Genomic DNA, 25,298 nt, shown 5'->3' on the forward strand with positions numbered 1-25,298 from the left:
TCCCGATCGATTTTTCACGGGAAAAAAGGCTGCCCGTAAAAGCAACTTTCGTTCTGCATTCCCGGCATAGCTTCACGCTCGAATTATCCGGCCCCTATTGTTGCGCGATCTGGCGGACGCGTTACACTCTGACGAGATTTAATAAACTTTTCGTTTTCGATCTGAAGGAGCCCTGAGGATTCGGTCGGTTCCGCCGTGAATACAGTGACCATCGCTCCCGGAGCAATTCAATTATTCCACGGACTTCATAAAATTCAACCTCATTCCCATGTGTTCGCGGCTAATAAAAATCGCGAGAACAAATTTGAACGGTAGCTTCCGGTCGAACGAAATTCTATTCGTATGAAATTAATTCTCGCTTAATGCGGCGTAATTGCGTTACGTCGAATAAAAACCGGCGCGTACCGTTAACAATTGTTTTACGCACGGCGAGAGGAAAAATATCAATTATCCGTTAACCCTTAAATGCATATTGTTGCCAATTGTCTACGTTCCAGTTACACTTAATTTTATTCAGAAACCTGAGTATGTGCGTTTCCGAACACGCATTGATAACAATTGATAATAGACCATGTGTGAAAGAAAAGACTTGACGTTACTTTTGGCGAATAAGTTGTATGTTTTTTGACATTTGAATGTGGTGGGTGATAACTTTCAGGTTGCGAAGGATTTTCACGGACCGAGTGCATCAAATGCAAGGTTGCTTTGTGTCACAACAAAAATCGCAATTGCTTTGCTGCATTTCATTTATATATAATGTGAAAATTCCTATACTAATAGATAATATAAATACATGACCATTTGTTTACGTCTACAATAATTTTAGTAATAAACGCATATTGTTGCCAAAAGTCTACATACAAATTTTTCTCAAAATAAATACTCAATATTATTACCTAGATTTTTTTATTTATTTTTTACGTAACCTATAACTACATTCCTATAAGAAACTATTTTTTAAAATTCAAAACAAAAAATCATGCATTTAAGGGTTAACCAGTCAGCTGTGGCGCCTTTTTTCGGGGCGCGCACCCTATATGTGGCGCGAGAATCGAGCAACGACGAGTATACACGTCGAACACAGAGTAAGCGTCGCTGTTAAAATATTGGATCGAAAGGACGGTTTTATTTTATGAAATTATTTATATTTATATTAAATATATGTTTTATAAAAATATTTACTTGCTCGCTTAACGTTAACATATACTGCATACGTAATAAGCGAAAAACGCAGGGAAAAACAAATACTTGTTAAAGTTAAAAATTCAAATTGCTGCTGTAGAGTGGTACAGTAATGTCTCCCTAATCGACGCTCAGATTGTGCACAAAAATGGACAATTTGGGATGAGGAGATACGATTGTTCGTTTTTATAGTTACGAATTGTCAAGGTTATGTCAAGGCTCGAATAATCGTATCTCCTCTTCCAAAATTGTCCATTTTTGTGGACAATCTGAGCGTCAATTAGGGAGACATTACTGCATTCGGCGAAGCAAGGAACGATACGTAATGACGTCGTACTTTGCACGTCGAACACCGACAACGTGATACTTCTTATTTTTATAACAATGTAAATACCTTCGTGTTGAATCGGGCTCGAAATATTCTAAAGGGGCTCTAAATATTCTTGAAATTTGAGAATACGTTTTTGTTTTCGCTGAAATTATAATTTAAATAGCCAGTGGTCGCTAGGGAGACATTATTGTATATAATATTGTATCGTTGCAACGAAGCCCTCGATCACCGACCGGAGCAGCCTGGAGTCTAAACGCATCGAGTTCACCCGTGTTTTCGGCTTCCGGCGGAAAGTTGGCGAACTCGCAGAAGTGCGGATAAGTAGATCCAGTTAACGTCCACGGAATTCTTGTTGTCGCAAGCCGGTTTCCACCCGTGTCCATTCGAGTTTCGAAGGAACGCCCGACATCGTTCTCTCGAGTTCCACGCATTCTAGCGGCGGCTAAACGCGTGCCCGCGGTCTCGAAGACGTTCCCAGCCCGGAAACGGCAGAGGTGTCGCGCGTGCATCACACCTTATACACATCGCGCAAAACGATTCCGCGATCCTGAAAACCGAGCGGCGCCCAATTCTTGAACTTGAAATCTACTCTTTGCGACGACCCCACGAATTTCGACGTACGACTTTTCCACGCCGTTCCGTTCCATCCAAAACAATCGCACGTCACATTTCGCGTACTCGTTGCGAAGAGTGCACTTTGTTCTTTACACTCAACGATGGTTCGAACATGGAGAAAGATTTCTTGGACTCTGCGAGCGACGAAGACACGTTGGCGAAGGTGATGGGGACGAGGAGAAACTTCTGTTCGTTTTTACGTTTGTACGTTAGTTAAATAATTTATATGAAGCGAAGCGCTTAGCTGTGGCAAAGCAGACATACCAATCTTCAAAACGGGCTAACGTTGATTGCCATTCGATATTTTCCCGCGAAGTTACGACCGATTAAACATGGAACATTCATGGAAAATTCAGTATTATTAACAGGAAAATCTTCATTCGCTTCTCAGCATCTACGTTAATTAAGCAATTTATTTGATAAGAAGCAGTTATAGGGGAGGGCAAGTAGAAGTTCCAGTCTCTAAAATGAGCCAAGGTTGATCGCGATACGATTTTTTTTCGCGGAGTTATAGCAGGAGAAACATCGACGATCTTGAACCAAGGTTCAGTATTTTTTATAAAAGTAAACATGCTCCGCTTCTCCGGTTGTCCGTTGGTTGCAGAATTTATTTAGAAACAAAACACTTACAAGAGAGAAAGTAGAAGTTCCAGCCTCTAAAATGAGCCAAGGTTGATCGCGGTACGATGTTTTTTCGCGAAGCTACGACACATTGAACATCGACTATCCGAAGCAAGATTATTTTTAACAACGAAATCCTCCTCTGCTCCTTCGTCTATACGTCGGCACAAAAATTTGCTCGAAAAGCAACACCTGGAGCAGCAAAAATAGAAGTTTCACCGGTCGAAACGAGCTACGATCGATCGCCTTCCGATTTTCTCTCTCGAAATTCCGGCGAGAGAAACGCGGCCGATCTCGACCGACGATTCCCGTATTTTTAACACCGGAGACCGCAAGAATTAGTTCGGCCCAATATTTTCCGGCGTCTCGGAGCGCCGAGACATCTCGGTGTATCCAGATGTCTCCTTCTTTTTAATATAAAACCGTCCCCGAGAAAAACGTCTTTACCGCTTTAATCCCATTCATTTCCCCGTTTGCGTTGATCCGCGGCAGCTTGCCCGTTCTTCACGCTCGGTTATTCTTCTTGTTCGCGAACGGAGCCGAGCGGATCGGAGCTGGTGGACGCGGCGAGCCGTGTTCACAGCTTTTCTCGCATTTCCCTCCTTTGTAGCCTGCTAAGCACTCTTCGAGGAACGGGCGAGCGAGCGAGCGAGCGAGAAAGCGAGCGACGAAGATGAAAAAGAGAGGAGAAGAGGCGGAGAGAAGGAGAAAGAGAAAGAGAGCTCCCTTAAGACGATGCCCACAATGAACGCCTGGCAAACGTTTACGGTCGTTGTTCGCACAGAGAAATCATCTCCTCCTTTCCATTTGACTCGGTCAAATAAAGGAAGAAAGGGGAACCTCAAAGACGCCTCGCGTCCTTTGCGAGGCCCCGCCCCCGCCTGCCGGGCAGCGATATCGAGATAATGCTTCCCGTATTTTCCTTCCCTATGAAATAAGACCAGAAACCCGACGAAAATATCGCGGCGTGTTCGTTGTTACCCCCCACCATCGCCACCGAGAAATATCCCGCCGTTTCGGACCCGGCCGCGAACGCGCGCGCGCCATCTTTTCCTTCTTTTTTCCTGACCGACCCCAACGCCGCTTTCCACTCTCTCTCTCTCCTCTACACCTCGTTCTATTCGTTTCCACCGGCGTCCTAGACATTTTCCTTCTACCAGCTTCTTATCTCCGCTCCTTTCAGACACGTTTCCTCCCCCCGGCCGGCCCCCTCTTCGGCCCCGTTTCGGCCCTTCCCGGCCCGTTCACGTCCCCTTCTCGCCCACGCCGGCAGCCGTCTTTTCTTTACCGCTATCTCTGTCAATGGCTCCACTCGCAGGTATAATGTCCCTTTTCGTCGCAATCTGCTCGCCACTTTTCAATGGCGGATGGCAGAATGGCCGGCCGCTAAGAACGGGATGTACGCCCTCAACCCGGTAAACGTTACGATTGCTAGTTGCATTAAGGAATCGTCGTCATCCCCTTCACGTCCACGCCAGCCTTCTGCTCGACCAGAAGTGCTGCTGCGACCCGCTCGATGTATTTTACCGGCAACCAACCCGCCCGACCATCCTGCCACCCCGCCCTCCCTCCCTGCCGGGTTCGGCCCTTTATTTCTCATCGGCTCCCATCCGCTCGCTCCCTCGCCCGCCGTCCCCATGGAACAATGCGACTCTCCCTCTTCCCAGCCGCGCGCTCCGATGCTTCCTTAGCGTTTCATATAACAATGTTTTCTTTTACAGGTCAGTCGCTACGCCGGTTTCCGTTCTCTTATCCGCTTCGCTGGTAAGTTCCCCATGGCCAATTATTTTTTCCACGGTACAGACCCCGGCCGGCTACGCTAATTGCGCCGGGCTTGCGAACTACGAGCGAAGAACGTAACGAACGTAATTCCTCGATAGGGGAATTCCCCAGTTACGACGCTCCTTGTTCGTTCGCATTTTTGCGCTCCGATCGTTGAGACGCCCGCGAATTGATCGAGACGCGTTGTTAACCAGTTAACGGCGGCGCCTCTTTTTTTCTAGAGTGCGAGCGCGCGCGCATATACGTGTCGCGAGAATCTTATTTTTGTAACATTGCGAACTCCTTCGTGTTTTGGTTTCGCCTCAAAATATTCTAAAGATCTTGAAATTTGATATATAATAATTTATATTTTGTACTTTATAATATATAAATTATAATTTATTTATATCAAGGTTATATTATTTATTATATTATTTATTATATTATGTAATTAAATTATGTTATTTATATATATATTCTAAACATCTTGAAATTTGATATATAATAACTTATATTTTGTACTTTATAATATATAACATATAATTTATTTATATCAAGGATATATTATTTATTATGTTATGTAATTAAATTATGTCATTTATATATATATTCTAAACATCTTGAAATTTGATATACAATAACTTATATTTTGTTCTTTATAATATATGAAATATAATTTATTTATATCAAGGTTATATTATTTATTATATTATTTATTATATTATATATATTATATTTATTTATTTGTTTAAATTTGTATAAAATATAATTTATATTTTATATATTTAGTACATAATTATTTTGTTTTCACTAAAATTACAATTTAAATTGTCAATGGTCGCTATTTTTTACGCGCGACGATTATTTGTCGTCCTGACACAAAATTCTGCCATTTTTCCATGACGAGTATACTAGTCAAACACAGTTAATTGGTTAAAACCCCTTGTCGTACTTTAACGAATCAAACTCTCTCGATTTCTAGTAATATCCCGTTAATTATGAATGTTATTCCGTTCTTTTAAGCCGGAATATAAAATTCTATTCTCTTGTGATCGATATTTAATCATTCCAGTAAATATAGACACACGCAATAAGTATAAATTTTGTTTTTCTTCTAAGAAATTGTCAGAATCGAGAAGGTGCTTATCACCGTAACCATGAAGATAATGGTACGGCAAGGGGTTAAGGGTTCGCAAGAATTTATGGAACATGATTTTCTTATTTCGAGCGATTCACTTATTTCCGCGCTGATTTAACAGCTTGCTGCAGCATTCTCTTCGCAGTTACGATGATTAGGTGCTTGCCGATTGTAATAATATCTACGAAGAAGAAGAAAGTTCACGTTTATATTGTCTACGTTTACTCGAATACAGCGGAACTTTGGTTATTCGGGCTGAGCAGAGTGACTCGAATGTTCGGATAATGGAACAGTTGCTCCGCACGTTAACTCGCGAAACGGGAAATTGGAAAGTACAATTTACTGCAGGAAATATTGATTCAACTGCTTTGCACTGTAAAAATCCTGGCAACATTCGGTTCGCTCGATGTGTTGCAATAAAAATGAATTTCAAAAGCTAGTTAAAAATTAATGCAAAACCATGCGCGGCCAACGCTGCGCCCAACGCGTTAATTACCGTGCCAGATTTCATCTTTTATTAATTTGTACGGTAAATCGTTTTGCACAATTCTGGTATTGATAAACCGGATAATCGAGTTACCAATGTTCGGAACTATCGACGACGAAAGAACAGAATTTAATTTCGGTTTGAAAGAACGGGACAATATTTATAATCAACAGATTACCGCTAGAAATCCCCGTCACGAGTCAACCTCGTCGGAGATTCAATTTTTTTAGAACGTACTGCAAGCGTTGCGCTTCCAGTTTAACGATGCATTCATCCAGAAACGATAAGCCAGATAAACAAATGCGTGGGTCGGAATCATAGCATTCGCATAAGTCAGATTTACGAAAATCTTGACTTTGATCTGAAAATGTAATCTACGCATGCCAAATTATTAACACTAGAACTACCGAGTCTTAAACAAGACTAATCTATATTATTCTGTAACAATGCCAAGACTGGATTTATTTAAGTTTCATATCATTTATATTATAATACATGCTTCGATAAAAAAGTGTACCTAAAGGTTTCTCTTAGAAATATCTTTATAAAATCAGTAACCGTAAAGGAAAACAATCAGAAACGGTAAGCCAGATAAACAAATGCGTGGGTCGGAATCATAGCATTCGCATAAGTCAGAATTCGCATAATTATTAACACTAGAACTACCGAGCCTTAAACACAAGGCTAATCTATATTATTCTGTATAATATTCTGTATAATTCATATTCTGTATATTATTATTATTTATTAATTATTATTATTATTATTATTATTATTATTTTATTATTATTATTATTATTATTTTATTATTTTATTATTTTATTATTTTTATTATTATTATTTTATTATTATTATTATTATTATTATTCTGTATAATATTCTGTATAATACATGCTTCAATAAAGACGTGTACCTAAAGGTTTCTCTTAGAAATATCTTTATAAAATCAGTAGCCGCAAAGGAAAACAATCAGCAACCAATCATTTTTGACTGGTATAGTAGTTCTAGTGTTAAAAAGACGAATGAGATAAGTTACAAAAATTAGTACAAATTGTTAGCGTTACTAGAACTCAACGCTAGATTTACGGAGCACAAAAACCAGCTGTTTCATATTAGTTTATAAAAAGTAACGATAAGACACTGACTCAGATTTGTAACAAGTGTTACCGTAACATTTGCCGTAAGTAACATATAAACCGAACAAATAACTCGTAAACGTACCTTTACGATACGAATAGTCGTAAGTTAAAAAATATCGACGGGTTCCGTAAATCTAGCGTTAACTGTAAACTATCTCAAGAACGAATTCGTTCGGCAAACAATGCACATGTTAGTAAACAATTCCACCCCTCGTTTCTCGCGACGAGAAAAATGTGACTTACGCCACTACGTTCCTCACTGAAACGTCGCCGGTACAGCTCGGAAACGACGTGGAACGCGAGCAGAGCAGTTTATTTCCAAGATAAAAATTCCGTTTTTCGATTTCCACGCATTCGTCGTTGCTCCACGGCCCGCTTGATCACAGAACGGAGGACCCGTCGTCGTTCTGTGAGGCGCGCAGCGAGCGCCGCCGCTCGATCGTTAATTGTCCATGATTCCTTCGATCCGGCGGCCCCGTTATTTTTTAGCCGGCCGTGCTCGTTAAGCCGTCCACGGTTTTATAAACAAACTGCGGGCCCCGTAACGGCGCGGCGATACGTTCTCGCGCGGAATTAAGCGCGAGCATTCCGCGGAACGGCCGTGCGCGCCGTAACGTCTTGTTTCATCCCGAGCCCGGCGAAATTGTGGCTACTTTGTCACAATTTTGGTAATCCTGTCGTAACGAATTGCCGGCGGTCGCGTCCCTCACCTCGCGCCCAACTGTCTCGCGCGCTTTATCCTACATTTTTTTCCCGCGGATCTTAATCTTCCGCCTTCTCCAGGAGAGATAGCTTGATCTCGGCCGGCGGGGCGTGGCGAGGGCAAGGGGCGAGGGTAAGAGGGCGAGGGTAAGAGAGCGAGGGCGAGGCGCGTCGTAAACACGCCGGGTACGCGGCGAAATTTGTCCCGGTTATTACACGCCGGCGTTATTATCTAAGTAATAGGATTAAATCTGTAAGAGCGTATTCCATTTAAATAATCGTTCGCATTTACATTGTCCTCTGCGGGAACGGCTCCATTCGATGCAGCCAACGGTTTTCCACGGCTCGTAAGAAGGTTTAAAGGGTGGCCCGTTGCGCCCGTAATGCCCGCGAATGCAGTTCGACCCCGCCCCCCTTCGCCTCTTCGCCCCTCGAACGCTCTCAATTGTACGGAAGTAATGACCCTTGACTTTTGATTAGACCGTCGGGAACAAGAAAATGTCGCGGGCCGGCGTGTCGGCCGGCCGGGCCGCCACCGTTGTTTTTACACACGCCCCCTTGCCCCTCCCACCGACCGCCTCGTCGCAACACACACACACACGCGGAGGGAAAGTTGCGCACCGCGATACCGCCGTTATCGTGACGAGTAGCTGAAGTGTCCGCAATTTTAGGAACACGGTTGCAGAGCTCGCTTGTTCGCTGACACGGTCGACCGCGCGTTTCCACGGCAAGATACGGCTGGAATGTAGTTATTAACGCTAGGTATCCGCTAGTTTCTGACCCCCGGAATGAATTCGCCTGCTTTATCAACATTCCTCGCGTTGTTACGCAGACGATTTTTTAACGCGACGCGGACCCTCCCACCTCCGGCGGGATCCGACAACTCTGTTAAGCCCTGATTGGCGCGGCGGACCTTCGCTAACTATAGCGCCGACATTTTTGCGGATCGACGGAAAATCTGAATAATTCGGGGACACCGAGTGCAGATTTTTGCGAGAGATGTATGGTAAATTCTCCATGATTCGATCTCGCGATTAGGTTGTACATAGAAATGCACGATTTGGGAAGAGGAGATACGATTATGCGAGCTTCCTGGCTCATCTTTACGGCTACCGAGTGTCGATAACTATGAAAACGCGAGGCTCGCAAGGCTCGAATGATCGCATTCTAAATTGTCCATTTTTGTGCGCAATCTTGATAATTACTTTTCAAGAACCGCTCGCCTCTTATTGGTCAGTGTTTTTTGTTAATAGCTTGTAAACGCGGATTGTATTTTTGCTAAGGAAAAAGTTACTTTCGAACGATCTTTCTGCACAATCTGAGCATTAATTAGGGAGAATTTACTGTAAATGCGGTTGAATCTCTAATGTTCGAATCGAAATTCTAAATTTGCTGTCCAACGCGCATTTTTCGGGATTGACGGCGTCAGGACCGTACATTTTCTTACAAAAATGGCGAACATATAATTTATGTTCGTAACAAAGTGTCGAGAGAAATTGTTCGCTCCTACGATGGTTTCTCTTTCCAAATTGTCCATTTTTGTGCGCAATCTCAGCGCGAATTAGGGAGAAATTATTGTAATTACTTATCAAGGTTCGCTCGCCTCTTATTGGTCGGTGTTTTTCGTTAATAGCTTGTAAACGCGGATTGTATTTTTCCTAAGGAAAAAGTTACTTTCGAACGATCTTTCTGCACAATCTGAGCATTAATTAGGGAGAATTTATTGTAAATGCGATAGAATCTCTAATGTTCGAATCTAAATTCTAAATTCGCTGTCCAACGCGCATTTTTCGGGATTGACGGCGTCAGGACCGTACATTTTCTTACAAAAATGACGAACATATAATTTATGTTCGTAACAAAGTATCGAGAGAAATTGTTCGCTCCTACGATGGTTGAAGCTTTTGATACGTAACCTGGGAAAATATTCCTGGTACGTTAAAAAATCCTCGTCCGAGAAGGATTAAACGTAAATAGGTCAACTCAACCCCTTTCCGTGCTTTGTCGAGTACGACTCTTGATGAAGATTTTTAGTAATAACCCGCGAAGTATGAATGTTATTCCGTTACTTCAAGTTTAAATGAAATTGTTGATAAAATATAGGCACGCTGATAAACATATATTTTCTTCTTTTTTCCAACATATTATTAGAATCGAAATAACTGCGATGAAAATGGAACGGCAAGGGGTTGAAGACTTGTTATAGAAATCTTAATTATTTAAGTTGCTACTATATTATTCGAACGTTTATATCGTTCCGATTAGATAACCGAGATTCTATTGTTACTATTGGATTATTTTCTCTCTTTTGAATACTCAGAAGTTTTTCCTTCTAGCATGTAAGTTACAAAAACGAATCGACGCCGAGAGTCTCGCCAGAGTACCATTAGATAAACAATGATTTCATATGTATATAGAACAGAGTGCTCTTTGTCTTTAGGTGACGTTTTTGATTTCGTCTTTGTGAATAGTCTTCAGTCTCCTGGAGCAATTAGGAGAGTAAAGACGGTCCTTCCTCGTACATCAAATTAATAAACTAAAAGGGATAAGTTTAATTCACTGCGTTTTACTTTTATTTATCTACCCATTTCCAATAGTTACGTATATAGTCTTTAATACGTTAAGTGCCGGATATCAGCTCCGAAAATACCCGCATTATCGAAGTCGTTCGATTAACGCGGCCGGAAGTGGAAAGTTAAAATTTGCCGCAGGAAATATTCGATTAATTATTTCGTATCCGAGAACTCCCAGTAACATTCGCCCCGTTCATACGTATTCTAATGAAAACGAATTTGAAAACCTGTATAAAAAAAGTCTCTCGCATTTTGTCTTAAATTTTGACGCTCGACCAACGCTCCGCTGACACCGTTAATTATTCGAAGCGCGCGCGTCATACAATTTTCAAACGATCGTCGCTCAGAAACCAGCAACACCGTCGAGTCCCAAAAATTACAGAACACAATTCGAACGTTCTCGAACGTCGTTTCCTTTATTAGAACTCGATATCTCGCTTGGAAGTGTTACGAATTAATTATTAATTTCTCTCCTTCGAAAACAAAATCTGGGCCATACTAATCCAGCGTGACAACGGAGGGTTGAATAAGTAAAACGAACCTCCCTTCCAGCCGAGACAGGGACACAGGGTTGATGCGATACATTCGGCGGAACAGTCTCTGTTGCCGCGTTGCCATCGTAGCCACGCTTTCGGTGCAAAAGGGCCGTGTTCTCGGCGAGTCTGGTTTCGATTTTTAAACGCCGGCCGGAAGGCAGGCCCGCGGACCGGAAATAAACGGTTTTCGAACCGCGGGTCCCTGTCTGCGTACGTGGCCCGTAGATAACGGCCGTGTGTACAAACATATATTCCGCAATCTCTGCGGGCAGCGGCGGTTTGCGGGCCCGGGGTGGGCGGCGGGGCGGTTGTTTTCTAGCGGGGCTCTCAGACAACACGAGGCGAGAGAGGCCTTTCGCCTCTCTCGCTCTCTCGGCCGCTTTCTCTCGCCGCCGTCCTCTCTCGCCCCTCAAGAAACAATATAATGTGATTTAGTAGACCATTACTGCCACTGTACTTTCCGAGTAGCGGCGCGGCGCCTAGGTGCGGTGCACCAACCTTCCATAGACATACCAACCTCACCGTAGTCACGTATAACCGACTGTTCTCTATCTCATCTGCCCTCCCCGCGTCCCTCCCTCTTATCTCTCGCCCTGGCTGCCGCAGCCTTCCCTTCCAGCCTTCGACCCTTCCGTTGTCGTTCCAATATCGCTCTGATGTACAGGATCTTGCGGCGAAAAACGGAATTTAGGGACTCGGCCGGCTCGGACCTGCGAGTGGCCCTTCGGAACCGCCCGGCCATTCGGCACCCTGTGTTACGCAGGGTTTGAAGCACTTGTTTTTTTAACCCTAGAAAGATAACTATATGACAACGTACGTAAAAGATAACCATACGCTTCAGAGGCGCATGCTTTTCTAAGGCGTCAATTTTATACTAACAATGGATATTTATTTAAGTTAATCTAGTCATTTTAAAGGTTTGGCATTATTGTAAAAATAACAGGCATTTATATTATATTTTTTTATATTTTAAGTAATTTTAAACTTAAATCACTAGACCTCTATGAAAAATTAACAAAAATCAACAGTCTTCGCAGGCGCCTCTGCGACGTAGGTTATCTTTCTCGGGTTAAAAAGGAGCTATTTTATTTTACAATATTATTTTATTTTACAATATTCCACAAATTAATTCACGCCGGTCTGGGACCTTGTCCGCCGCGCACAATATGTACCTCCGGATTACCGATTGTAATGTCAATCAATCACTGCTGCGCGCATGATTTGCTCCCTACTTATACCCGCGTCTTATCTCTTATAGGGACTGAGAGTGGGGCGGGAAGGGTCAGCGTTACACCCTGTACCGTTTTATTTCGCATTTTCGATTCCGGGAACGCCTCTCCCAGGATCGCTGGCATATTGGACCGAAAAAAGTCCCCGCAGCTCCTATTCATTTTGCAGTTCCAGTTTCGCGATTTCTCCCCGCGGGTCTCGCGATTTTCCCATTATAAAATTTTAATCAATCCGCGGGTCGGGCAAGGGCACCTCGTTGTTTCCCTTCGCGGTTGCATGGAAACGCGACGAGGAAAGAATTTAATCGTGCTCGGTTTCGTTTAATCTTCTTCGATTAAATGGCGACGCCCCGAAGATATTGCTGTGGCAGTTTTTTAAACTAACTTTTATGTTGCCGCGCCTCGCTGCGCCCACTGAGCTATAAAAGCGACCGACATATGGTGCTTTATGGGAATATGGAAGGTGATGGTAATTACTAATTTTATCTGCAACCAATTTCTACGAATTGTTTAGTTATTCTTTTGATTTTCTTTTTCTTCTTGACATTCTTTATACGTGTTCGATGGGCAGTTTTCAGTTTTCAGTTTTTTCAGAACGAAATTTTGTTACAACTTCTGCGTAACTTTCATTAAAGCTTTTTATTTTTTTCGTTAAAATTACTTAATCGACTCTTACGGTAAACCTAATAGGTAGTAATTTGGTTTTCATTTTTTTTTTTGACAACGGCCTAGCCCGATAAAAAATCTGAGAAAAATTGAGTGCACTGTTTGTGATAGTACCTTATCAGGGAATTAGTATAAAAAGAGCCCAGTTCTTTGTTCAAGAGAAATCTTTAGTTTCCCGATTTTCTTTTTGCTTTTTCATTTTTGATAACCACAGCTCGCAACCGAAAAATCCCAAAAAATTCTGTAACGTGCGACTTGATGTCCGAAATAAGCCATATTTTTTTCAAAATTTTAGCAAGCCATCCAAGGGGGGAAATGGGGCGAAAAGCGCGCGATCTAATTTACCCTGTAACTACCCTCACATTACAAGGTTGAAATTTTACATAGATAAGTTTCTCTTGGTCAGCTATCGAACGGTATAATACTCATTAAAAAAACCTCTAAGCGCAATTTTAACCATTTTAATCGTCTAGGCCCTTTGTAACAGTTTTTAACAACAAACTGGCGTCGCTGAATCGAATATCTCTCCATGCCTGTACACCGCAACGTTTCCACTCGTCAAATGTCAAACAATACATGGCAGTCTGGCGCGAAAAATATAAATGGCGCGAGATTTAACCCTTTGCACTCGAAGCCGAATTAACGTAAAATTTAAAATAGCTTTTCCGACCCACGGTTTTTCCATTTTACACGACCTAGTGCATTTTCTGCATTTAAAATCGAATATTGTGATCCGTGCAACAGTTATGCTTTCGACAGCTCTTCAAATATAAACAAATTTGATCGATAAAATTATTTCGAGACGTGACACGACAATTTTTAATGGAGTCTCCTCGGTTATGTTCGTCACTCGATTGCAAAAGAGTTAAAAGTAACGCTCGAATAAAATGGAGGCCGACTTTCACGCAGATCGGAAGAAATGTCTCAACTTTGGGGTCAGCTCCGACGATAATGGCGACGATAATCGATCAGGCCCATCACGCTTTCCGCGTCACGATTCGAACGTCTTCGTCGAAGAGATCCAAGAATCGCCGAGAACGGTTCGCCCTGATTGCCGAATCTTCCGCGGGGGCCGCCTTTGATCAGAATCCGAACGCGGCCGCGGGTAATTGTTTTAGGCCATCCACGATCTGGCCGGCGAATTAGGAAATTTACGGCGATGTCTTCCTTTGACGGTGGAAATTTGCGACACAGAAATTCACTTCGGCGCGGCAGGGCCGTGTGTTCTTACATTTCTGCGGGCGCATACGTGTTCCCTAACGTTATTAGCCGGTTCCCTGTGCCGTTTTGCCGCGCTGCTTCATTAGTTCTGTTCATTAGCTAGTTCAGACCTATCTCGTTCCGTCCGTGGGGTATTTCCCAAATAATGATACTCTATAGTCCGGCTGACCGTCCCTGTACATGCGATCGCGTAATAGAATACGAACGAAAACTCGTCGGGTGATGCATCGCCGTTCCCGTTATCACGCCCCTGCCGCCCCTGCCGCCGCCGTCGCCGCCGCAGCACATTAGCTTCTGGTAATTTCCACATTTCTACACGGTCGGGGGAGCCCCTTATCTGTAGATTATACAGTTCTACGTGCGAAAACTACGTCTACGTGCCACTGAGATTTAAACGTTCGGTTCTCGAGAGAAAATCCGCACCCGAGACTCGCCGAAATATTACGAATTGTTACCTCCTCCCCTCTAACCGCGTGACAACCTTTGCATTTCGTCGCGAGTCAAAGACAGGAACGGCTGTTTAACCTTTTGGGTACGGCTGAATTCTGCGCGAGGCTATTTCTCTGGACGGCAGAGTCTGATGTACAGAGTCTGATACTGTATATACAGGGTGTCCCAAAAATGTCTCGCAATTCAAAAGTGGCGGATTCCTCAGGCCATTTGAAGCAACTTCTTCCTTTACAAAAATTTTCTCCGAGGCACCGTTAACGAGTTATTAACGAAAAACAATGACCAATGAGAGGCGAGATAAGCTGGCGCGAGGTGATCGAGCCAATGAGCGGAACTGGGGTTCGCGCGCTGGTTGGCTGGGCCGCCTCGCGTCAGCCGTACTCGATTCTTATTGGTCACTGTTTTCCGTTAATAACTCGTTAACGGTGCCTCGGAGAACATTTTTGTAAAGGAAGAAGTTGCTTCAAATGATCCGAGGAACCCGCCATTTCCGGATTGCGAGACATTTTTGGAACACCCTGTAGACTGTTATAAATCGATGTGAAGACAAAAGAAGTGTGAAACAATGCATATGAAGACGATTATTTGATTCAAACGATGAGCGAGCGAGCTACTAGAGCAAGCGTCGTGCCTAAAAGGTTAAAAACCGACCAGCGTGATTCGCCTCTTCGCGAGCGCATAGACTGCGCAATTCTTCTCTGCAGAGAAGTGCATCGAGCGATGAACAAAGAGAGAACGGCGTTTGAGAAATCGAGGAATCGGGCCGAAGAAAGGATCGCAATAAATCGATCATTCGAACCTCTCTGCAAATAGCATCGCGGCCGACTGAAGGCTGCGACGGACAGATTTTGCGATAACAATCGCGCGTATTCGAGGGGAAATAAGAAAAGGCGTAGAGCGATTCGTTTATAGATCAGCGCGATGGAGAATGATCGGCACGTCGAATGTGCGATGCGAACGAGTCCTGTCTATATCTTTATGTGTTCTATATTATTGAACGTTATTTATAAAACTCCGCGTTTATCCCGAAGACTTTATCGGCAGACTGCAGGCATTTCCGCGAAATAAAAATTGACCGCACCAATTGCGAGGAATGGAAACCAAGTAGCAAATACATTTTGCCTTTAATCATTCTAATTGCTTAAAAATAATGCATCGGCGCTCTGAAACGCTTTCGATCTCTACACTGTTTTAAACTATAACATTATATATTCTTACCGCGAATGTATTAAAATATCGCAGTCTACACGCTCGGTTTCGAGTCGTCGACGGGGTGGTAGATATTGTATTTAATTTAGAGAAACGATTGGTCGATAGAACGCGGAGATCGTTTCGCGGTTCCGTCTTCGGTTAAAAAACTGTGCTAATATTTGAAATTTCGATGAATCGCGGCGGCTTCTTTATTCCGCGGCGGTGGCTGGGAATCGCGGGAACGGCTCGCTTTTGTGAGAAACCGCCTCTGTTTGCCGGGCTTCTTTGCCCCGTTCGGAAACCAGCACAACAATCGGGATAATGGCGAGCGCGTGCGTCGGCCGATGATTTCGAAATTACGTGACAGTGCGTGCGCTAAAACCGGGAGATAGAGAGGCAGCCGGAGCGAGAGAGGGAGAGCGAGAGAGAGAGAGAGAGAGAGAGATAGAGACCACCCTCCTGCGACAGCACCCTCCTGGGCCCCTCCCTCCCGGCCCCTCCGCTCGCGTACATTTCGAAAGCGCGGCGCCGCTCTCGGCATGCAAATTAATCCGATTGCTTCGGTTATTTTTATTAATTAATCCGCACGATGGAAAGTAAATTCCATCTCGTTTCCGACTTGATTCAATATTTAAGTTTAATCATACTGTTGCCGCTTCCGGATCGAGCAATAATTCCGCGACGATACTCGCGGCCCAGCGAATAACGGCGATCTCGTTCGATCGTTTATAGAACAGCAGGTTTTTCATTATGACTGCGGCGACACCGGCGGACGGACGGAGTCTGTAAACGACAAAGCGAATATCGGGCCGCGAGAACGATCCGATACGAACGGATCGACTCGCGAACACGATCCCGAATCGAACGGACTCCGGCTCGCGAACGAGCAACCGCGGAACGGAATCTCCCGGACGAGAGAAGTGTACAACCGCGCGCGGCGGCGTTCGTGTTTTCCTTCGGCGAGCGATCGCAATATCGGGAAACGATTAACATTTCAGCCCCCGGTTGCGTGCATTATTTCCCGGTCTGTCGTTCATTACGGCCGCGTAACTTCGATTTTAATCCTGGCCGAGCTCGAAATTGTTGCCCGCCTTCCGTTCACATAACGGTTTACATAATACGTACATAGATATAATAGAGAGTGCCGGCGCGTTTGTCGCCGTAATATAGGTCATATAATCTGCGAGCTTCCCGGAATAGACCGGTATTGTAGTTTACGTTTCCCCGTTACGAACAATGCGACCAATTTTTGGGCCGCGTTTCGAAAACGAAACGGCCGGAACTTCGTTTAATTCTTTTTTTTCTTTTTTTCTTTTTTTACTGTGCGCGAAATTGTGCTCGCCGCTATACGTACTATCTGGAACCGGCCGACCGGCCGAGAAGCTTTTACACGACCGAGAAAAAAAAACCGTTCCGCAATGCTGTATTATCGCACGCGCGCGGTCTGCCAATCACGCGAACTGCGAATTTCATAGGCGATATCGTGACACTCGCGATCGCCCGGCGAACTCGTCTCGGCGATCGCGGAACCGCGAGCCACGAGGACACGTATCCTTTGCAAATTCTTCGTAAATTCTCTGCGATTGTTTGCAAAGCTATTTCTGTACGTGGACGGAACGGATCGGCGTGGTTAATTAAAGCTGTTCGGTCTCCAACAGGCAAAAAACATGCACGTTTAGACGCGATAAGCTGCGTTATCGGACACTTCGTCGAGACTTTCATGAACGACCTGCATGAAAGACTTCCTGATTCTTCCAAAGCTTCTCAGAAAAAACACTTCTACCTCTACGAATTTATTCGCCAATTAGAAAGCGTGTTTTACCGCTGCGTGTACTTTTCTAGCCACCAATAGCAGAAAAGACAGACGGCTCGTTTTTATGGAAACTCGAGGCAGTCGGAATAAAAACGATAACTTAACTTTTTTATCTCTAATGTTTTTGACAATCCGAAGACAATTCGGAGGGCACATGACACGATTCGAAGGCAATTCGGAGGTCAGATTGCATGATTCGAGGACAATTCGGAGGCCAGACTGCATGATTCAAAGACAATTCGGAGGCCAGATTGCACGATTCGAAGGCAATTCGGAGGCCACGTGACATGATTCGAAGGCAATTAGGAGGCTATATGACACGATTCGAAGGCAATTAGGAGGCCAGATTGCACGATTCGAAGGCAATTTGGAGGCCACATGTTACGATTCGAAGGCAATTCGGAGACCAGATTTCACGATTCGAAGGCAATTCGGAGACCAGATTTCACGATTCGAAGGCAATTCGGAGCCAAATTGCACGATTCGAAGGCAATTTGGAGGCCACATAGCACGATTCGACGAATATTGGTCACTTATCTTGTAGCTCCGCCATTTTTCTTACCTAATTCACACCCAAACAGACTATTTTGCGTCGTCGCGTGCCGCATCCCACGCTTCGCCGACTCCGTCGAACCTCAGCATCGACGTAGCAATAAATTACACAGACGCAGCATTCGCAACAAACCCGAAATTTAGCATTTCCCGGACAAATTACTCTGTATAGACATTTTTGCACAGAGCAGATCACGAAAAAAACCAGCGCACCGAACAGGTCGTGTAAAAACTCAGAACATCACGGCATACCGACGAAATTGTAACTATTTTATTGTCAATCAATTAAGTGTTATGCTTCCACGGTGAATTTCATTTCGATTAAGTGCAGTTATTGCCAACCGTGCTGCAGTATACACGAATTCGTCCGCGTCCAAGCGTGGCGGAATTTACAACTCCGTGAGACTCGACATACGAGTCGACGAATTCGTGAACGCTACAAAAGCGTAACTCGATAGCCGTGATTTTGATAACGATGAATAACTTTGACAGTTGAGACGCAAGAGTAACGATGAGCGTGTATTTCAAACTTAGGCTGCCGTAATCTGCTGGCTGTTCAAGGAATGTTATAGAGTTATAATATATATATGGTATATATATATAATATATATACTATATAATAACTATATAATAACTATATATATATATATATATATATATATATATATATATTATTATATAGTTATTTATTATTATATATTATAACTATATATATAGTTATAACATAGTATATAGTATATAGTATATATATATATAGTTATAATATATAATATAATATATTCTATAGTTAGAGACTCCGTTATCCGAATATTTATTGTTACAATATTTTGGTGTACAAACGTTTTATTATCTAATCATTGACTAATTTAAATGCAGTATCGCCTAGTGGGGAACTTGAATGAAAGTTTTAGATAATAGAACGTTTCGTTGTCGGGATATTACAAAAAATAAATCTTCAGATAGGAGAGGCTCTGCTGTATTTGATACGTTAACGACACGTTTGACACGTTAAATGATGTTAAAAGAATGAATCTCGCACGCTGAGCGAAATGCCTCGAAGTATGTTTTAAAATACAGGAGCGCGGTTTCGATGTTGGAGAAGCGGAATCCGTAAAGGCAGCTTAAAAAACAGTTGATCATGACGACTGCATGGATGCGTTGCATAGGTACGCGTGTGCACAGGGTATCTCGAGCGTGCACAGTTTGGCCTGTTTAGCGTGCTAGAATTAACTCGAGCTAACAAGTTAAGGTTAAACTACTAAGTTGCTTATACAGTTCGCTTATACAGATATAAAACAGCTGTTTTTTGTGCTGCGTAAATCTAGCGTTAATAGATCAACGTTCTCAGCTGCTAATTAATCTTCTCGCTATTTAATGTTTCATTTAACCATTTCTGCCATAAATGCGTCAAATCCGCAGTCCACGGATAACATATTTATCGAGACGTGTAGCAATAGATTATCAGCGGGTGGCAACTGTCGAGCGGAACCGTGCATCTCTCTGGCAAACAATCAAGCGGCTCGAATTCGGCAAGCCGCTCGCATAAACCCGAACAAAGCTGCGTGGGTGGATTCGGCCGTCGGTATCGGTTATTCGTCGCGATTTCCCACGAGGTGTCGGCGGCCGCGAAAAAAAAAAAGGAGAAGGGAAGGAAGATCGATTCGTTCCGCGGATTTAGTGGTTTCATCGCTTGGGATATGCAAAACAGTAAGGAGATATAGGGTCAATCCCTATTCCGGACGCCTCCGCGCGTCCCTGGCCCCTTGTTTTCTCTCCCCCCGCGTGTCGACACCCCCGCGCCGGTGTACCAACATTCCCGGCGGCAATTTTTGCGTGGAAAACCGCCGCTTCAGCCTTCGGATAAGCTGAATTGCGGCTCCCGCGAGAGCCGCCCAAGGTCGCCGGACCCTGCGCCACCTTTCCACCCTCGCAGAAACCCGAGCTGCACCCCTTCGATCTCAGCTTCCAAGGATCTCTTCGACCCTCGCTTTTTTTACCTTTTGTTGATCGAGGCAATTGCCACGCAGCGAGGTCGTCTCTCGTCACCGTGACAATGTAAAATTTTACAAAAATTCTAATTACGTGGAATGATAAAAAAAGGAATCTATCAATCATTTTTAAGTCACGACGAAGAAGTTGAAAGATATCATTTGTTTCGTGTTATTCATCGCTCCGCCGGCGTGTTGTTTGTCAAAAAATATTTTTGCTCATTGTCTAGCAATATAGTCTCTTCAAAATCTCAAAAAAGTTCAAAACGTTTGACCAAATTTTAAAAAACTTCTGTTTGAAAATGCGTCCATATTTATTTGTCCACAAGTCAGAAAGAAACAATGTACTCATCTCACATTCGTAAGTTACAGAAGAAGGTTCCAAAAATGTCTCGCAATCCGGAAATGAGGGATCCTGAGGTCATTAGAAGCAACTTTTTCCTTAGCGAAAATGCAATCCGCGGCTTCATTCCCGAGTTATTAACGAAAAACATTGACCAATGAGAGGCGAGACTGCCGCGCCAATGAGCGGGACTGGGTTTCGTCGACTCGCTGGCTGGGCCGCCGCGCGACAGCTGATCTCGCTTCTCATTGGTCACCGTTTTTCGTTAATAACTCGTAAACGAAGCCGCCGATTGCATTTTCGCTAAGGAAAAAGTTGCTTTAAATGTCCTGAGGAACTTCCCATTTCCGAATTAAGAGCATTTTTTGGTCACCCTGTATCTATAAATACAGAAATATCCGGAGGCAGCAGACTGCCTAAATTCGAGCTTTCCATCGTCGATATTCTACTGCGAGCTTTCTCTATCGCGAAAGAATTTATTAACAGCGAAACAATGCAAATCGATGCACCTGTGAAAAAAGTCGGAGGATCGAGCTTGTCGCAAGCGTCGGCCAGCTCGAGTACGAGAAATCCAAGCGATATCGAAGAGTCCAATAGAGATCCGTATCTTGTCGTAGATGAAGAGATAATCACGTTCCGGCGGGCCGATGTTGGATCGAAAGGGGAGCGACGAAACAACGGTTGATTAGCGCGAAAGGTTTTCAGTTGGCTTGTTTATTTCCAGCGATATTGGGCTTTTATCCTCTTTTCTTTTTTTGCAACAGTCCTTTCCAGCCACTATTGTGGCGATTCTGGCTTTTTTTACTGTGTGAATGCCAGCGTGTAAACCGAGTTACGCGAGTCCTCTGTTCATCGGAGCACTGCGACGTGACGCGACGCGACACGCTGGCGTCGGCGTATAAACCCTTTTCACTGGGCCATTCCGACATACGGCCACCGCGGGGCCATGGACGCGAAAGGGCAATTTTCCCGGCGCGATTTCACCACGGCAGATCAAGACATATCCGCGATAGCGGACCGATTGCCTGTAAACGGCACCGGGCGCCTGATCCGGCCGGCGCTCATTGAATTGCATTATTCCCTCTCTATTTCACCGTGAAAGTCCCGTGAAATATCGCCGATGACATTTCGGTTTCGACTGGGAAAAAAAGCGCCGTGGCCGAACGCGCGCTACCGAGTTTTCTGCGTCGACGTGTCGCAGTGAAAAGTTCTATTTAGTTCCAATTACGACACCCGCGAATCTCCCCGAAAGTCACGGCTGCGCTGTCATTTTCAATAACACCGCGGCTGAGACTGGCTCCATTATCTCTGCTTAGAATACGAAATCCTGATCGCGAACCAGTCGATGATCTTTTCAAAAAAAGAGAAAACACGGCGCAATTTCGACGCTTTTGTTCTCTTCAATCCCTATTTTCTCTATTCGGCACAGAATGCGTTTTACTCTTCTATGGTGTTCGTAAAAAGTTGCGCTAACGGTGGTACGGGTCGCATAGACCAAAAATATGTGCGAGTGTTTTTAGAAGCTGCACTATAGTGTATTGTTCTCGAGATCGGTGTGCGAAAGGATACAACGATTAATATGGCGATACGAAGGCATTTATTTCCGAATTCAGGACACAGTTCAATTTTCGTGGTAAATAAAAAAGTTTTACAGTAGTTGACAAATGTACGTGGAAAAGATTTCTAACACGGAAAAGATTTTTCAAAAATGGACCAAACGAGTTGAATTTTTTGAGACGCTAAGTGGACCAGTCTACTAGACAATGTTTAACAAAATGTTCGCAGAAATGGCAATTGGATTGAATGACAAATAAAACAAAAATACGATGTTCGTTTTTTTTATCGTAATTTAAACGTAATTTATTTATTATTTTTATCATTCCAAACGATTGCAATCTTCGCAATTTGTATACAATTTTTATACATTGCCTGGCAAACTGGCTCTTTCATTATCTCAAAAAATGTTCGAATACACGTATATTCGCTCATGACTGTGAACCTGATTTGCCCGATTGACCTAAACTTGGTTTCGGTCGTGCAGACCCATAGAGCATCGTAGAAGCAGCAAGCTAAAAATCGTTTTTACTAATTGCAAGCGGAAGGAATGACCGAGCAGCTGCGAATCAGATTCGAGCACAACTAATCCCGACGGGTGACGAAACCGGGTTCTCCAGTGAATCGCCGCGAAGACAAATAATCGCCGATAGACGAGTCCGATCGATTCCAGGCCCGTCTAATCCCGGTCTGGATGTTGCCTTTTAACGGCACTTTCGTGAAGCGACTTTGACCGCAGCCGGGGGCATCGATAAAGTCAAAGGAGAATTTATCGTGGTTCTCGCGCCTGCAACGTGTCGGGTCCTCCTAATCTCACCCCTAATCTCGGCCGGCAGGTTCGACGAGGGGCAAGGGACGTTGCCAGAAGGGGGAAAGGAAGAGAGGGAGAAAGAGAAGGAAGAAGGTAGGGAGGAAGGAAGGAAGGAAGAGAGGAAGAAAGCAAGCAAGCAAGGAAGGAAGGAAGGGAGGAAGAGAGAGAAGGATGAAGGTAGGGAGAAAGGAAGGAAGGAAGCAAGCAAGGAAGGAAGGAACGAAGGAAGAAAGAGAAGGAAGAAGGTAGGGACAAAGGAAGGAAGCAAGCAAGCAAGGAAGGAAGGAACGAAGGAAGGAAAAGAGGAAGGATGGAAGCAAGCAAGCAAGGAAGGAAGGAAGCAAGCAAGCAAGCAAGGAAGGAAGAAAGGAACGAAGGGAGGAAGAAAGAGAAGGATGAAGGTAGGGAGAAAGGAAGGAAGGGAGCAAGCAAGGAAGGAAGGAACGAAGGAAGGAACGAAGGAAGGAAGAGAGGAAGGAAGGAACGAAGGAAGGAAGAGAGGAAGGAAGGAAGCAAGCAAGCAAGGAAGGAAGGAAGCAAGCAAGCAAGCAAGGAAGGAAGAAAGGAACGAAGGGAGGAAGAAAGAGAAGGATGAAGGTAGGGAGAAAGGAAGGAAGGAAGCAAGCAAGGAAGGAAGGAACGAAGGAAGGAACGAAGGAAGGAAGAGAGGAAGGAAGGAAGCAAGCAAGGAAGGATGGAAGGAAGGGAGGGAAGCAGGAAGGAAGTAAGTAAGTAAGTAAGTAAGGAAGGAAGGAAGGAAGGAAGGAAGGAAGTAACTAAGTAAGTAAGGAAGGAAGGAAGGAAGGAAGGAAGGAAGATCGTAGTCGACCAACAGGATATATCTACGCCGGGGTTAAGAATTCGTCTTTCGAATTTATCGCGCGTTGATTTAATTAAATCCCCGCGTCGACGCCGCCTTCCTTCGGCTTCCTCGACGCCGCAACAGCTCGTCCCTTTTTCTTAATTAACTGCCACGACCACACCGAAACCGCGATGCTCGGTAAACTGTAAAAAGATGGGGGACGAAGACGCGACCGCGGAACTATAGATCGCTTTCTCCTGTCAATGGCATTCCCCGCGATCGGTGCATCCTTTTGCGTCCACTTCTGCTCGTGCATTTTTCTACCTCTATTTTTGTAGTTTATTTCGTTCACCGTACACAGATTCGAGGAACACGGGGGAGCGTATATACGATAGCCGATACAATTGACGTTTTTACTTTTCTTCCGTTGAAAGGAACTTCTCTCAATTGGCGGGGCAACTTTGTTCTCTCCCCTCGGCTCCGTCCGCGTTAATTCGCGAAAGGACTACCGCGATACCATCGATCTCTTCTTAATCCCATCTTAATGGCTGGGTTTAATAAAGCTTCTATCTCCATTCCACTTTCTGTTCGCTGTGCTTCGATGCGCATACGATCCGAATCTATTTTCACGAAACGACTATCGTTGATACTTTCGATCTCTTCTTTCTACTATCCTAATGGCTAGATTTTGTTACATGTATTTTTTAACTATAGGCATTTACCTATGCGTTCTGTCGTTCTCTATTGCAGCGAGCTTCAATCGTTATCATCTGTTCACCTTTTCATTCTTGTTTGTTCGATAGTCATCTATTTCTGTTTTAATCCTTTGCACTCGAAGTTATTTTAATTATATCTTAAACATATTTTCTGATCTACAGTGTTTCCATTTTATACGATTTATTGCGATTTATTCATATGAAAGCCTATTGGCAAGTACAAAACTTGCAATTTTAACAGTCTTTTAGATATAAACGAGCCTGATGCTATTACAATTATTTTGAAAAATAGTATAGCAATTTTTAGTGGCGCCTCAGAGTCGCCACTCGAGTGCAAAGGGTTAAGTCCCTTAAAATATTGAAATAAATAAATGAATGAATAAATAAACGAATAAATGAATGAATGAATGAATGAATGAATGAATGAATGAATGAATAAATAAATGAATGAACGAATGAATGAGTGAATAAATAAATTAAATAAATAAAGTACCGATTTCTATTCTACTTTCTCTCTGATCAGCTTCAACGTTCCAACAATCCAAACCATCCTCAAGGAATCTTTTTCACGAAGAGATTCTATCTCTATTTTCCCACTATCCCAGCGAGCCTTCTCTCTTGATTTGTTAACACGTTAACGGACACACTGTACGAACGGTTCTCGAGGCAAGGAATGCCAATATCGCGGAAGCGGAGTCTGAATCAGAGCCGCAGTCTGGACTCTTAGACAGCGTCGGAACTTTCCACTTAGCTCGAGACGAAACAGGCCAGGCGCCGGGAAGATTAATCGACGTGCCGATTAATCGTGTATCTGTAGCCCCCGATCGAGGGGCGTCCGCGTCGCCCGGGGAGAACTGTGGGAAAGAAAGTCGAGCGT

The 25,298-nt window shown here is 43.8% G+C and overlaps 1 protein-coding gene across 3 annotated transcripts in view; it reads left to right on the plus strand.

Annotated features, from left to right (window-relative positions):
- LOC117229120 (lachesin) overlaps positions 1 to 25,298 on the plus strand; it is a 593,951-nt gene that overhangs the window by 105,540 nt on the left and 463,113 nt on the right. Inside the window, exons 1-2 of one of the 3 annotated variants that reach the window (XM_033485305.2) lie at positions 1,922 to 2,332; positions 4,471 to 4,513. The exons of the other annotated variants lie outside the window; for them this stretch is intronic. The gene's annotated coding sequence lies outside the window, so the exon portion shown is untranslated. Of the gene's footprint in view, positions 1 to 1,921; positions 2,333 to 4,470; positions 4,514 to 25,298 lie in introns of those variants that run through there. 3 annotated transcript variants of the gene reach the window in all.

Source organism: Megalopta genalis, chromosome 7 (assembly GCF_051020955.1).
Source record: "Megalopta genalis isolate 19385.01 chromosome 7, iyMegGena1_principal, whole genome shotgun sequence".
NCBI lineage: Eukaryota > Metazoa > Arthropoda > Insecta > Hymenoptera > Halictidae > Megalopta > Megalopta genalis.